The sequence below is a fragment of the Propithecus coquereli genome, unplaced genomic scaffold (genome assembly GCF_000956105.1).
Source record: "Propithecus coquereli isolate 6110/MARCELLA unplaced genomic scaffold, Pcoq_1.0 Scaffold241, whole genome shotgun sequence".
Classification (NCBI taxonomy): Eukaryota; Metazoa; Chordata; class Mammalia; order Primates; family Indriidae; genus Propithecus; species Propithecus coquereli.
Window position 1 is genome coordinate 3,271,759 of NW_012147964.1, and position 13,147 is coordinate 3,284,905.

At 58.6% G+C, this 13,147-nt stretch overlaps 1 protein-coding gene across 4 annotated transcripts in view; it reads left to right on the plus strand.

Annotated features, from left to right (window-relative positions):
- Nucleotides 1–13,147, plus strand: part of NFIC (nuclear factor I/C (CCAAT-binding transcription factor)) — a 56,338-nt gene that overhangs the window by 19,257 nt on the left and 23,934 nt on the right. The gene's annotated exons all lie outside the window — the stretch shown is intronic.

Genomic DNA, 13,147 nt, shown 5'->3' on the forward strand with positions numbered 1-13,147 from the left:
TGTGGGATCACGGGGTCTCGCCCCCCGCCGCCTGGTCACTGTGTGACCTCAGGCAAGTGGTGGCCCCGCTCTGGGCCTCAGTTTCCCCATCTGTAAAATAGCGCTGGCCTTGGGGGGTTGCCAAGGGAGAATGCAGTCGAGGTGCGTGGAGAGTTTAGGGCAGCACCGAGCATGTGCATCGGCACTCGACCAGTAGCCAATAAGTATTTAGTAAGTGCCTACTGTGTGCCAGGCCCTGGGGACATTGCAGTGAACAAGACAGACAAAAACTCAGCCCTGATGGAGCTCACGGTCCGGTGGGGTGGGGTGAGGAGGAGCCAGTTATGCAAAGAATTGGGGGAAGATGTTCCAGGCAGAGGACACAGCCCGTGCACACAGACTGTGCCTGGCGTGTGGGAGGCACAGCGAGGAGGCCCGTGTGGCTGCAGCAGAGTGGGGAGGGGGAGAGAGGGAGGAGGGGAGGGCAGGGAGGGGACGGGGCAGGTCATGCAGGGCCTGGTGGGCTGCAGGGAGGACTTGGGCTTTGACCCTGAGGAAGGTGGGAGCCATGGAGGGATGTGGGCAGAGGAGGGACAGGCCCTGACTCAGCTGCTCACAGGCGCCCTCTGGCTGCTGCAGGGAGGGCAGACTGTGGGGGGCCAGGGTGGGAGCCAGGGCCAGCAATACTGGGCCAGCCGGGCAGAGGCAAAGGAGAAACAATTCCAGGCTGGTTCCAGCGGTGTGAGAATTCAGTGTCCGGTCACCTGGGTCGTAGGCGCCCTGTCTGAGGCTGGCACCTGCCCACCCCCCTCCGTCCCGTGCCTCCCGCGGCACCTGCCTGGGCACATGCAGGGGAGGAGCAGGGAGAGGAGGGCAGGCCTCGCCGGGCACACCTGGGAACTCCCCTGGGATGAGAACGTTGGTAGTGGGCAGGCTGGGATCTGGGCCCCGGTACCTGGGAAGGCCGTAGGGCGCCGGGCTCCTGCCAGGTACCCGGCCACACCTGGGGCCACCACCTGCCCCATCCCGTGCCTCAGTTTCCTCCTCTGTCAAATGGGGGTGATAATCTGCAACTGTTAGCGGGTCCGGTGAGCACCCAGCACACGGTAGGTGCTAATTCAGCGATGAACACCAGTGAGGCAGGAGGCTCGGGAGGGAGGGCGCAGGCGTGGGAGGTGAACCCAGGACTGGCTGAGAGAGGCCACGCGCCGCTGACCCCCCTCTGAGCCGAGCCTCAGTTTTATTCCTGCAAAGTGGAAATCGCAGATGCAGAATCCCCATGGCGCCTGGGAAGATTCCAGCACGGACAAGTGTCCCAGATCCATCGGACAGCTGGGGAAACTGAGGCACGAGGAGAACGGGGGAGCTGGCCTGGAGTCACGCAGCCAACTGGGGCAAGGAAGGCCATGAGTGGTCACGCCACGTGGCTCTGACTCCCGTGGGACAGGGCTGGAGTGGACAGTCGGTGCTGCCTTCAGTCCTTGCCGCACCCGACGTTCACGTGCTGGGCTCAGGCACATTGATGGAGGTGGCAGGGCCGTGTGGCCGAGCCTCTGCACGGACCCAACTCCTGGCTGTGTGCCCTCAGACCAATTACCTAACCTCTCTGGGCCTCGTCTGCCCTCTGTAAACCTGTATTTAGCTCCTGGGATTGAGTAAGCCCCCGGCGCATAGCAAGAATCGATAAGTGCAAGATGGGATGGTGACGGTTGCTTTCACACGCTGTGCTCACTTCACACAAGGCCCTCCTGCGCCTGGCGAACTCCTACTCATACATCAAGGCCCCAGCTTGAAATATCTCCTCCTCCAAGAAGCCCTCCTGGGCCCCTCTCCCCAGCACAGGTTCCTGTTACCTCCTTGAGCTCCTCCTGCCATAGGTTCCTCCCTGGACCTGGGAACAGGTGAGGAAGCTTCACAAAGGACACGGGGCTTTTACCGATCTGCAGAGGACTAAGGAGCCTCAGGTGGGCCATGCTTGGGTGGCGTCCCATGCCATTCCCTGTGCCTGTTGTCAGAGATCCCTTGTGTCACCCTTGTGAACCTTTCAGAACCACCCAGCCTCCCTGTGTCCACCTGCTCCGGCCCTTCCAACGGGGATCCCTCACTCAGTTGCATTTGTTTCCTTCCCTCCTTCCCTCCTCCTGCTCTCCCCAGCGCATTGTCTCCCTCCCTCCCTCTCTCCTGTCTCTCTTTCTACAAAGATGGATTGAGCCCCTGCTGTGGACCAGGCCCTATTCTAGATGCTGGGGGCATGACCGTGATCACCGTGATCAACACGGACCAAACCTCTGCCCTGGCGGAGGTGCCGTTCCCCTGGGGCAGATAAGCGAACACCGGCGCAATCACTGACTTCCTCTGGGAGAAAGGAAACAGAGGGCTGGGAGTCACTGAGAGCGGCCAGAGGCTGCCAGAGGGGAAGGGTGCGGGGAAGACCTGTCTGAGAAGGGGACAGTTGAGCTGAGGTCTGGGGAGATCCGGGGAGAGAGAGAGAGAGAGAGCAGTTAGCTGTCCAGATAGAGCACAGCCCGTGCAAAGGCCCTGCGGCAGGACGGCGCCTGGTGTGTTGGAGGCACAGCAAGGAGGCCTGTGTGGCTGGAGAAGAGTGGGGGCGGGGGGAGAGACGGAGGAAGGGAGGGCAGGGAGGGGACTGGACAGGTCATGCAGGCTCTCTGGTCCTGGTACTCCACTCTGAATGCCCCCTAATTTTCCAGCTGTTCCTCAGATTCCTTTGTCTGGCAAGCATTTATTTTGCACTTGCTGTAAGCCGGGCTCCATTGGGATAACCCTGATTATTCATGCAACAAGCATGTATTGGGTGCCTACTGTGTGCCAGCCTCTGTGGGAATAAACACACTTATTTGTCTACAAGCATCTATCGAGTGCCAGCTGTGTACAAGCATTTATTGAGCACTGACTGTGTGCAGGGCTCTAGGGAGACACACCACAGGAAGGCCTGGGAAGGCGAAAAGTTTTCCCTCACCCCTCCCTGCGGTTTCCAACCCTTCCCCACATCCGAGGCAGCAGGTTAAACCTGTGGGGAGCTGGGTTCACATGCCCTGGTCCGTTGACTGACCGTGAGACCTGCGGCGAGCCCCTTCCCCTCCCTAAACCTCAGTTTCCCCCTCTGTAAAATGGAACACTCAACACTCAGCCCTCAGCATCCACTTTCTGCAGCAAGGGGAACTGAGGCACAGAGAGGGGCTGAGAAGTGTCTGTAGCCCTTCCCTCCCCTCCCCAGGCAAGACTAGGACGGAGACCCAGTCTCCTGACCCCACTCCGAAGTCTGGGGCCTTTTTCTGCCCCCCTCCACCCGCCCTGAGGCCCAGAGAGGGGGCAGGGCTTGCCTGGAGCCACACAGCACAACAGGGGCAGGACGGGCCCTGGGTGGCGGGCCCTCCCTCCACGCCCGGGCTCCCCGTCTTCCTCCTGCTTCCCCTGGCCCGGCCGCCAGGCCAGCGTCCTGTCCTCCCAGCTCCCCCGGCTGCCGAGGTGGTGACAAGACCCAAGAAACGTCAGACGGAAGGGGAAGCTGGGGGGGCGGCCCAGAGCTGGCAGAGGGTGTCCTCGGGCGCTTCCGCCTGGCTCTGCCCACCGTGTGGCCACCAATGGCTTCCGGCGCGCCCGTCCCCGGCATGTGGGCCGCGCGTGTGCGCCGGGGCGGTGGGCACACGCGGCTCCTGCCCCGCCGGGAGGCCTCGCTCGGCTGCGAGCGGCCAAGAATTTGCTCCGAATGTAAACAGCGAGTTATTTTAAGTCCGCCCCCCCCAGCCCGGGTGGCGCTGACACATTTGACATTGGAGGGGACCCGTGGGGGGGCAGCCTGCGTGTGGGTATTTTTAACCTCGCTCCTCACATCCTTGGAGCCGCCCGGGGCCCGGTGGGTGCCGAGTGGCAGTGACAGTGGGTGCCCCGCGCTGGCCGCGCCCTCCTGTTGGCACGCGCAGCTTTAACCCCTTGGAGGCCGCGGGGCAGCCCTGGCAGGGGGCGGGCGGGACGGGGCCAGGCAGGGTCCCCCCGGCCCAGAGGGCCACCTGGCACCGCCAGCCTGTGTCCCCCAACCGCCCCCGCCGCAGAGCGAGGACCCGGCGCCCACAGCCCCCCGGTGCCAGCCCAGCCGCTCCTCTTGGACGCACAAAATGGCCGCCAAGGCCCAGAGAAGCATCTGGAACAGCGGCCGGGAGAGGCGAGAAAATGGCCGCCGGAGCGATGATGTCATGGGGTGGCGTGGCCTCCCAAGGCGTCCCCGGGTGGGGACGGGCCGGGTCTGTAGGCCTCCAAGCGGGCCCTGCGGCCTACAGGGGCGCGTCCCAGGCCGGACACCCTGAACCAGTCACCCCGACGCTCCCCTCGGGGTCCCCGGGTCCTCTGACGTGGGCCAAGGGGGCCGCCAGCCCGGCCCAAGGCCTCCCCTCCAGCGGCCCAGGCCCGGCGTGGCGCTGGGGACGGCAGGGGGACAGTGGCGGCCACCAGCCTGACCCTCGGGCCGAGGCGTCCGCGGGCGCCTGCCAGGGCCCGCAGCCAGGCCGCGGAGCAGGCGGGGGCGAGAGCCGGGCCGGGTGGGAAGAAAAAGAAACTTTTCTTTGAAAGCGATTCCCCAGCGGTTGGCTCCGGCCCAGGCGCCGGCGGAGAGGGAGCTGGAAACTCTGGGGCAGACTCGCCTCGCAGGAAGGACACGGCGGGGAGGCCAGGGGCAGAGGCCGGCGTCCCCGAGGTCACCCGGTCCACGCCGCCGCCTCTCGGGCCCCACACGTCCCATCCAGACTTCCCGGTTCTGTCCCCCGGGGACCGATGAGTGTCCCAACGAACGTACATCTGTGGTCTTGCTTTTTCCCCTTCGATTTGGCCAAACACCCCCTGGAGAAGGGCCAGGCAGGGGCTTTAGATCCTCTGCACGACTAGGACAGGGAGGCTCAGAGAGGGAAAGCGCTTTTGCCCAGGCCACACAGCACTGGCGAGGCGGACAGCTGGTTCTCTCCTTTGGGGGCCTTGGGGACGTGTAGACTAGAGCCCAGGGAGGGAGGAGCTGTTCCCTAGAGAGGGCCAGGATGTGTACCAGGATTCCTGGAAGCCCAGGGCAATTTTGTTTCCAGTCCTCCTGCCACACTACCAGGGAAGTGCACCTTCAGTCTAGCCTGCGGCCTTCACACTGTGCCTGGAGCGCTGGTCCTCCTGGGGATGGCAGGGAGGAAACCTGTGGACGTGAACTTCACGCAGCTGAGATCACCATCTGTTTTGTTCACTGCCGTGTCCCCAGCGCCTAGGACAGGGCCTAGTACACAGTAGGTGCTCAAGACGTGTGGAATGCTAGAATCACAGTTTCTCCTTGTGCTTCAATTCGCACAGCCACGAGAACGGGATGGGGGCAGGGGCTCAGGGACAGCACGGCAGCTTGTGACGCAGCTGGACATGCACAGGAGCTCTGTGGTCACGCTTCTTAGGACGGACTTGGGGAGGCGAAATCCCAAACTTCCCTCACTTTAGGCACAGATTGTGCGCCAGGGGCTGTGCGCGGATAAAACCTGTTTTAACAGAGGCTTGAATAAAGCCAGGGAGTGAGCCAGGCAGGCATTTGCGGGGAAAGGTGTTCCAGGCAGAGGCATAGCACGTGCAAAGGCCCTGGGGCAGGATGCGCCTGGGGTGTTGGAGGAACAGCAAGGAGGCCCCTGTGGCTGGAGCAGAGTGAGGAGGGGGAGAGAGGGAGGAGGGGAGGGCGGGGAGGGGACAGGGCAGGTCGCGCACGGCCTGGTGGGCCTTGGGAAAGACTCTGCACTTTTATATATTTATAAACCGAGATTTGGTGTTACGTGATGAGGATTGAGACACAGGTTTGGACACAAGGCCAAGGCAGGTGCTGCGGAGAAGATGTCAGAGCCAGGCTGGGAAGGATGGCTGGAGTTTTCCCGAGAGGGACAGGGGCAGGGAAGATGGCCGTGGCCCGCGTCACGTGTACGGCATGGCCTTCCAGGACCAAGAGAGTTGAACCTTCGCCGGCTGATGTTTAAAAATGGCTGGTGACAGCCGGTAGCTGGGAATTCCAGGGCCTGGCTTTGGCTCTCTCTTGCTGGCTGGGCTGGGAGGCGGACGTGGCAGGCAGCAGAGCCAGCTACACTTGGGAGCCGCGAAGGTCGGAGAGTGAACAGGGCGAGCTCACCGTGGCAGCCGACGCTGGAAGCTGGGGGTCCGAGAGGTCCCCACAGGCACGGCGGGGGCCCGAGTGGGAATTCCGGGCGCCCCGGCGGCCCGCCAGGTTTTAAAGCAGTGTGAGCATGGCCTCAGCACGTCCTCCCCTTCCTGCATCCGAGAGATAAACTAAACGGGCCCGCTCTGTCCCCTCCCAGGCCACCAGCCTGGACCGGGGCGTTGTACTCGGCCTGCTAGCCCCACCTCCTCACAGGGATCCCAGCGTCTGAGAGTCCAGAAGTCACTCAACAACCAGAGAATTAAAAAGAATCGTTAATTGTAGTGAGATACACGTAACATACAATTCGCCGTCTTAACCATTTCTAAGGGCACAGCCCGGCGGCGTTCAGCACACTCACATGGCTGTGCAGCCGCCACCGCCCTCCGTCTCCAGAACTTTCTCGTCTTCCCAAACAGCGGCTCTGTCGCCATGAAACGCTCACTCCCCACCCCCTCCCCAGCCCCTGGCACCCGCCATCCTGCTTCCCGTCTCTGTGGATCTGCCTGTTCTGGACGTTTCATATAAACAGAGTCTCACACCGTGTGTCCTTCTGTGTCTGGCGTCTCTCACTGAGCACGACGTCCTCATGTCCATCCACGCTGTGGGCTGTGTCAGAGCCTCGTCCCTTTTCATGGCCGAGTGATACTCCAGCGTGTGGCTGGACTGCACGTGTCTATCCTCACATCTGTCGATGGACACTTGTCGCTCCCACCGTGCGGCCGTTTGAGTGACGCTGCCGCGAGTGTGTGTACCGATATCTGTTCGCGTCGTTGCTTTCAAGTGCTTTGGATGGAACCCAGGAGTGGCATTGCTGGGTTTCATGGTAAACTCTGTTTAACTTTTGGAGGAAGCGCCAGACCGTTTTCCACTTGGCATCCCCACCAGCCGCGCACGGGGCTTCCGCATCCTGGCAGCCAGAGACTTTGAAACACATAAAATAGGTCGAGTGGCCTCACTCCTCACCGCACGGCAGGATGAAACCCGCACTTCTCACTGCGGCGCACAGGCCCGAGGGCGTCGGCTTCTCTCACCGTCCCTCCTTCCCGGCCTGCCCGCCAGGTGCCAGCCACACAGTCTCTCCCTGCCCATTTATTCCTGCCCCAGGCCCTTTGCACATGTCACGCCAGCTGCCCAGAACGCCTTCACCCAGCTCTCCCCTGTGGCTGGGCTCCTTCCCGTTCTCGAAGCCTCTGCAGAGAGGTTCCGCCTGACCCTTCTGTCCAAAGTCGCCCCCAGAGCCATGCACTGTCCCTTCACCCTGTTTTGTCAACTCGGTGGAACTCAGAGCCCTGTGAAATTATCTCGGGCTTCTGTTTCCTGTCTGTCTCTGCCCACTTGGCGCTCTGCCATTTCCCCAGCGCCTGGCGAGTAGCAGGTTGTCAATGAACATCTGTCCCGTGAATGCTGGGTGGCGTGTGGACCTCCCAGTTACCAGCGGCGGGAGCTTTAGCCACCAGAGTGAAGGGAGTTGTCCTGTGCAGAGGGGATGGGTGCTCCCGGCGGAAGGGTGTGGCCAGAGGCCACAGCGGTGCCTTTGTCATGCACTAGGACAGACCAGATTTGGGCTTGTGGCCATGGACAGGAAGGAACACTCTGTCTGTACACTCTGTCATGGGATCCAGTTTACACTGCTGTTGTCACCGGTGATAATATTTGTTCGAGCAAAGGCTACAGGGGGCAGTGACGTTCCTGGCCGCACATGAACATCCCATGGACCTGGGGAGTCGAGAGAACTGGCACTTGGCCGGATGAGGGTGTCCCTCCAAATACAGCCGCTGTCGAGGACCAGGGTCTCACTGATACTAGCATGTGTGTGGTTGTCTATGCTACATGCGTGGTGCTCAAAGATCCTGTGTTTCGGAGAAGGAAGTGGTTGAGGAACGTCCTGAATGAGGGGAGAGAATGAGCCATGTATGTATCTGAGGGAAGAGCAGAGGGCACAGCCCGCGCAAAGGCCCTGGGGCAGGACCTCGCCTGGCGTGTTGGAAGCACGGTGAGGAGACCCATGTGGCTGGAGGAGAGTGAGGAGGGGGAGAGAGGGAAGAGGGTAGGGAAGGGAGGGGACAGGACAGGTCTTGCAGGGGCTGTGGGTGTGGGGAAGACTTGGGCTTTTACCCAGAGGAAGGTGGGAGCCATGGAGGGCTGTGGGCAGAGGAGGGACAATGTTCATTTAACTCCGAAGTTTGGCAAAATGCTATCGTCCAAACAGTATTTACCCCAAATCTATGGCAAGCCCTTCCCCTCCCTGAGCTTCTCTGAGCAGAGCAACAAACCCACTCGGAAATGACTGAAAATGCTCACTTTACAGATGGAGAAAACTGAGGCTCCAAGGGGAAAGTGACTAGTCAAAAGCCACACGGCCAGGTCGTGCCAGGACGGGACTCCATCCAACCCAGGTTTTGGGGCATGGCCCTCATTTCTGTAAGATGCTCCAAGATCAGACAAGTCTGGCACCCACCATGTCTTCTTTGAAATCCCCAGTGCCTTTTAAAGGCTCTGAAAAGTCCTGCAATTGTCTTGAGAAATCCTCAGTGATGCCCAAATTTTCTGACCGTGGCACCCACACGTGGGTAGAGTCTGCAAACACCTGGCAGCACAGCCACCGGAAGCCCCCAGCACAGCTGTTAAGGACGTGAACTTCGGTTCACTGGCAACTCGGTCCCGCTTTAGTGCTCACATGGGAAGATGTGTTTGGGTTTTCTCGTGCAATCAGGAATAGATTTTGACCGGGACCAGGTGCCACATTGGAAGCCTGCCCTGAACTCGGCTGCAGAAAACAACGTATTTGAGGGGGTGTCCACCAGGTCAGGAGAAAATGCACCAACAAGCAAACAGTGTTTTAAAGCCTGTGGTGGATGTTATATAAAATTTGAAAAGAGGTTTGTTTATGTGTTTTTAAGAGAGACGCGCACAAAACTGGGTTGGTGCATCCCACATCCCTCACTGTGTGACTTTGGATAACTTACTTACCCTCTCTGGGAAGCCTGGGGGTTGGCAGCCCCAGCCAAAGCTTGGTACAGGGCATTAGATGAAGTGATACCAAGGGCATAGCCTGGCATCTGGGGCTCGGGAAGCCATCCGTATCTGCTGTTGCTACTGTTATTATTGTTTTGTTTTGTTTTTGAGACAGAGTCTCACTCTGTCGCCCAGGCTGGAGTGCAGTGGTGCAGTCATAGCTCACTGTAGCCTCCAAATCCTGGGCTCAAGCGATCCTCATGCCTCAGCCTCCCAAGTAGGTGAGACTACAGATGCGCACCACCACGCCTGGCCAAGTTTTTAATTTTTAAATTTTTTGTAGAGATGGGGTCTTGCTATATTGCCCAGGCTGGTCTTGAACTCCTGGCCTCAAGTGATCCTCCTGCCTCGGCCTCCCACAGTGCTGGGACTATAGCTATGTACCACCACGCCCAGCTAAATTTTGGTATCTATTTTTAGTTGGCCAACTAATTTTTGCCCCCTGTTAAGAACTTCCTGAGCTAGGTAGACAACTTTGCTTTGAATTCGACGCCAGCTTTGGGACCTAGACTCTCTGCCCGGGGCCTTGGTTTACCAACCTCACAAATTGAGCAGATTTAACCAGACGGTGCCGTGAAGCACTAATTTAGCGCAGTAAAAACTCAGCAAATGGAAGCTTCCCGCTTGGGGTCTGGGGAATCTTGGGGCGCTGGCTGTTGGCCAGCCTCGAGACACTATCCACTCTGAATGCATCTGTTCAGACCGACGGAAGGTCCATTTTAGGGCTGGATGTCTATGGAGGTGGGAGGAGGAGGAATTATTTGTACCTTTTTTTTTCCTTCTCTGATTTTTCACGGAAACAGCCGGAGCAGTACGGCGCAGTCGAACTCTCTCTGATGGTGGCAACATTCTGCCCTGCCCGATTCGGTCGCCACCGGCCACGTGTGGCTCCTGAGCTCTTGAAATGTGGCTTGTGCAACGGAGGAGACTGAAATGTTCATTTTATTTCCATTTAGCAAATTGAAATGGTCCCGTGTGGCTGTGACCCCTGTCCTGGGGACAGCTCTAGAGCATGGGGACTTCTCAGGAGCTGAGTGGTGGCTGACTTGTCCGCAGGTGCATGAGAAATGTTCCCAGGTTTTAGAGATGATTCAGAATGAGAGGCTGGGGAGGGGAGTGTGCAGGGGGGATAAAGCGGAGCATGGTTAGTAGGTGCAAAAATTTATTTTAAAAATGAGACGGCAGAATAAAAAGGAAGGACAGGCTACAATGTGGATGAACCCTGAGGACATCGTGCTCCGTGAGAGAAGCCAGACACAGAAGGACAAGTCCTGTGTGACTCCACTCACAGGAGGTCCCCAGAGGCGTCAGATCCACAGACACAGGAAGCAGGATGGTGGGTGCCAGGGGCTGGGGAGGGGGTAGGGAGTGAGTGTTTTCTGGGGACAGAGCGTCAGTTGGGGAAGACGAGAAAGTTCTGGAGACGGAGGGTCGCAATGGCTGCAGAACAGTGTGAATGTGCTTAATGCCACTGAGCTGTGCACTTAAACATGGTAAAAATGGTAAATTTTATGTTCTATATATTGAAGCACAATAAAAACTAAATTAACAATTAAAATGAGATGACATATAGTTAAAGCATCATATTATTTTACAATTACACTTATTTAAAAAAAAAAAAAACACAACTGCCAGGGCTATAGAAAAAGAAGAAAACTTCCTGAGCCCAACGAGGGGCTCTGCGAAACCCCACAGCCCGCGTCACACTGGTGGCGACAGCCCCAAAGCTCCTCCTGACGTCAGCAGCGAGACGAGGACGCGGCTCTCGCCACGTCTTCCCAACATTGTTCTGGAAGTTCTCGGCAGCGCTCTAAGGCACGAAAAGAAATCAAAGGCCTGTGGATTGGAAAGGAAGAAATGAAACCGTCCCTATTTGCAAATGACATCATGGCCATTCTGAAAATCCCAAGGAATCTACCAAAAAAAAAAAAAAATCAATGCACAAAAATCAACCCCACTTCTCATTGCTAGCAAGCAGCAATTAGAACCCGAAATTAGGACCTGTCATTTACAATCCCTTTCAAAACCTACCGGGTAGTGAAAGTCCATTTGTTGACAACCGCTTCACACTTACTATTGGCTGACTTGGTGACCCCCCCAAAAAACCCTGGGAGGTGGGTTTTATCATCTGCCCATTTTACAGATGAGAAAACGGAGGCTGGCGTGGCTGGCAGAGCCCAGGGTCATTGATCTTAAGCGACACAAAGTGGCAGCATGGAAGACAGTGAGAACGGTGATTGTCGTCAATGAACAATTAACAAAGAAAGTCGCCCTCCGCTCGGGAAAGGGTTTCCTGTGTGCCAGCCACCGTCTGCCCATTTTCCCCCTGTCCCTCGTGAACGGCCTCCGAGAGGTGCTGCGGTTTCACCGGCGGGAAGAGTGAGGCTTGGAGGGAGGGGAGGCGATGTGCCCGAGGTCCCACGCCCCGTCTGCCTGATTCCAAGTGCCCACTGGGAGCCACCAGGGCGCGGCACTTACTAGGTGTTCAGGAAACATTCCCCCTTCTCTGGGAAGCAGCCGGTTGCCAGCCGGGCACTGCTGCCTGCTGAGTCCACGTGGGAGCTGGTCCCGTACGAGGGTCCGGTGCCCGCGGCCTGGAGCCCGGGGCAGCTGGCTTCCCGGGCTGGGCTCTTCCCAACGGAGTGGGCGCCCGTGCCCAGCCTCAGGGCGGTCCAAGCAGGACTGCGAGGGGGCCGCTGGCCGGGTGGCTTGGGAGCGGCTGCAAGGCTGGAGGCCGAGCCGGGCACACTCCCCTCGGCCACCGTCCAGTGCGCACAGCCCGGCCGGCCACCCAGGGCGGCCCTGCTGGAGGAGGGGCTTCCCTCATTGGCTCCTGCGTTTCCTGATTGGGAAACTGAGGCACGGGGCCCTGCTTCTATGCTGTTTACGACATCTTTGGTCTTGGCAGCTGGTGGTGGGTGTGTTCAAACCCCTAGCACGGTGACGAGCAGCTGCTCCCTGGCTCAGGAAGTGACGTGATTTTTATTATTCCACGACAACCTCGAGGGTGGCTTTTATCATCATCCCATTTTACCGAGGAGGAAACTGAGGCCTTCAGAAGAAAAGTGACCTGCCTCAGACCGCACAGCCCCGGAGGAGGCTCTCAGAGACAGGACCTGAACTCAGGCTGGGGGCCTGGACGTCTGAGCGCAGGACAGACACGAGGACACAATGACCCTGGTGACGAAGCACGTGGAGTGGCGTGGGGAGAGGATGTTTTTCGTCATTCTGACGCTCAGTTTTCCTTGTCTGTAAAATGGGTGCAATAACAATGCCAGGTTTGCGGTTGTCTTAAGGATTTAAGGGAACTTATCAAATGGGAATGAAAACAATGTCACATGTGTGGTTATTAACACTCTTAATTAGGGCAATGTGACAGGCGCTACTATGTATCAATATGCCCCCAAGTGCTTCAAAAGTATCTTTTTGTTTGTTTGTTTGTTTTTTTGAGACAGAGTCTTGCTCTGTCACCCAGGCTGGAGTGCAGTGGGTCATCACAGCTCACTGCAGCCTCCAACTCCTGGGCTCAAGCGATCCTCCTGCCTCAGCCTCCAAAGTAGCTGGGACTACAGGCGCCACCACGCCTGGCTAATTTTTCTATTTTAGGTAGAGACGAGGTCTCGCCGTTGCTCAGGCTGGTCTCGAACTCCTGACCTCAAGCGTGAGCCACTGCGCCCAGCCTCCTTGCTACCTCTTGACAATCCCATGAGGCCTGGGAGATGCTCGTGCCCACTTGGAAGAGGAGAACCGGAGGCTCAGAACAGCCGTGCAACCTGCCTGGGCTCACACAGCAATTGCATGGCGGCTTTGGGGTCTGGCTGGTGGGAGGGGCCTGGTTTTCCTTCTTTGGCCTTTGATGGTGACAGTCACCACCTTGATCTTTGACCTTGGGGACAGATGAGAGGGCTGGGAGGGGCTGCCTGGCTGGGCTTGGCCATGTGTTCCCCCCCACCGCCCCCACCCCCAACTCCA